At 43.9% G+C, this 2,712-nt stretch overlaps 1 pseudogene; it reads left to right on the top strand.

The window, feature by feature from the left end:
- Positions 1-1,918: 1,918 nt before the first annotated feature.
- On the top strand, positions 1,919-2,712 carry LOC148037172 (14-3-3-like protein pseudogene; annotated as a pseudogene).

Raw genomic sequence — 2,712 nt, 5'->3', positions numbered from 1 at the left:
GAATTACCATCTCATTGGAAAATTCACAACACATTTCACATTAGTTTATTGAGACCATTTAGAGGCCAATTACTTGTCCACCCTGTTTATGAAAACCCACCTTTACTAGAGGAAGAGACTGAAATACTTGAACCAGAAGCTATTATAGACACTAACTTTATGACCACTAGAACTGGCCGAAGGTATTCTAGATATCTAGTTAAATTTAAGAACCATTCTGTAGAAGAAGCACAATGGATGCACGCTAGAGACTTAAATGCTTTCCCCACTCTGTTAGCTAGCTCAATGTGGGTCAATTGCTATCCCACCCCGGGGGTATGATGCCAGGAGGCATATTTCACGGTGGATTCCGTGCCACGGTGGATTCCGTGAGGTTTTACGGTGGATTCCGTAAACTTTGATGACCGGGGCTCATACACAAAGTGGATTCTTTGTGCGAGAAGTTGATGGGGACGCCTGTCCTTTTCGGGCGTTTCATTAATTTAGTGTGTACATGGGTGATTCCATAGCGGGTGATTCTGCAAAATGCATATTAAATTAATAAACGTTTATGAGTTTAGAGTGCGCACTCGTAATAAATTAAGGTTAGGATTTACTTCTAACCAGTTGATTTATTTATGTAGCTGAAGACTGCTAGGTATTCACTTTTGTCGGTTTAATTGTATTATTTTACTAACGATTGTGAATGCTTCAGTTGATGTGTAGAGATAGCAGCAGTGGCGGAGGAAAGCATTGGAGTCTAGCGAGTATTCGATCTATGGATTATATTTTGATAGGTGCCACGCCTATATTTTGTCATGTCTATTGAGGCATCGATTATTTATTATTATTTTGTATGCGCCTATGCGCACGGTGTGGTGTTGCTGCGCATCCGAGTCATATACACCTCCATTTCTTTTGTTGTGCATTTGTGTTAATTTCTGCGTGTGATTCATTGTTTGTGTGATGCATTTTAATAATCCGCATCCAATGTATATATTCCCTTAGTGCATGCGCATGATTTTGTTTGGATGCATGATGTGCGTGTATTAGAAAAATATGAAAAACTGATGCCAAAGGATCTTTGTCCTGCTGCTATTTGGTCTAGCTCTATGTGCAATGACAGCCTTGGTGCAAGTGTTTTGGAGATATGCTACAAGAAGGACATTTAAAGGAGGAAGCAGAGTTGCTGCAAGATATGCCTCTTGCAAATAATCTTGGTTGCTTGGATGTCAATGTAGAATTAATGCAAAAGGCATTGTGACATATTACTAGCACAACAAGGCTTTGACAAAAATTATGCTCATGTCAGACTTTTATAAAAATGTTGGAATGAGGAAGGTCGCTTGCCTAATTTTGATATGCTAAAACAAGAAAAAGAAAAACTAAAGATAGAAGAGAAAAGGAAGGGGAAAAGAGACTAATTGGGAGAGAGAATTCAAATGGAAAAAGGAGGGAAGATCGGACGGCCTATAGGGGGGGAAAAGCTTTTTCTGTCTCATTTTTTTTCGCTCAGTCTGTTTTTGGAGATGATGATGTGTGGTCTACCTGTGTATCACGGATCTACACGCGAAAGAAAGAGTCTCCGCTGGGGGCACACCCAAGGAATCAGTCGCCTTTGCATTCTTCTGATGGAGAAAAGGATTGCTCAGGGCCTCCCTCTCCCTCCATCTCTCTCCTTCCGTGCTCCTCCGTCTAGAGAGAACGGTACTAAGAAGGAAGAGGATATGAGCTTCTCCTACTCCTCCGTCCTCTCACACTCGACCATTTGCTGATTCCCATTGCAGCTCGGCGGATCAGCCATGCTTGTGTACAAGCCGCGACTCGTTTGGCAGCTGCTCGAGCTCCCTCTAGCCCTATAGCTGCGTCCGAATTCGCCATCGTTGTCGTAATCAAGGTGTAAATAATCGTCTTCGGCCCGCCCGATCACAAGGGGAGGATGAACCTCGACCATCTCCATGCTAGCTCAGCAGGAGACAGGCTTTTCGAGCCGTTGAAGCTGGTGCAGGGAGAGGTGTCGTGATTCTATGCAGCGAGTGATTGTCAGAAAATCAGAAACGTCATCGGAGCACGTCAGGCCTCTTGGCGCATCATTTCCTCGATCGAGCAGAAGGAAGAGAGCAAGGGCAACGAAGAGCATGTCGCTCTCATCAAGGAGTACAGGGCCAAGGTGGTGGCCGAGCTGAGCAAAATCTGCTGCAACATCCTGGAGCTCTTGGATAGTCACCTAATTCCTACTGCAAGTGCTGCCGAATCGAAGGTATTTTATCTGAAGATGAAGGGAGACTATCATCGTTACCTTGCTGAGTTCAAGACGGGTGCTGAGCGTAAGGAAGCGGCAGAAAATACCTTACTTGCCTACAAATCTGCTCAGGAACTTGCAACAGCAGAGCTAGCACCTACTCATCCGATCCGTCTTGGGCTTGCTCTGAATTTTTAGTTTTCTATTAAGAGATTCTTAACTCTCTAGTTCGGGCTTGTACAATGGCAAAACAGGCCTTTGATGAAGCAATATCAGAGCTTGACACCCTTGGTGAGGAGTCGTATAAAGACAGCACGCTAAACATGCAGCTTCTACGGGACAACCTCACGCTTTGGACTTCTGACATGCAGGAGCAGACAGATGAGTGAATGTGTGCCTACAATTAAAGTAAATTTGTAGCCTTGTTACAAGAGCAGATTTCAGTGTCTACAGAAAGGAGGTAGTTGTAAGTGTGTATTGTAACAAAAGAG

The sequence above is a fragment of the Lygodium microphyllum genome, chromosome 4, assembly GCF_053477565.2.
Source record: "Lygodium microphyllum isolate KBCC chromosome 4, Lygodium_microphyllum_v1.1.10, whole genome shotgun sequence".
Taxonomy (NCBI): domain Eukaryota; kingdom Viridiplantae; phylum Streptophyta; class Polypodiopsida; order Schizaeales; family Lygodiaceae; genus Lygodium; species Lygodium microphyllum.
The sequence above is the reverse complement of the archived record's forward strand: the minus strand, read 5'-3'. Positions and strand labels throughout refer to the sequence as shown.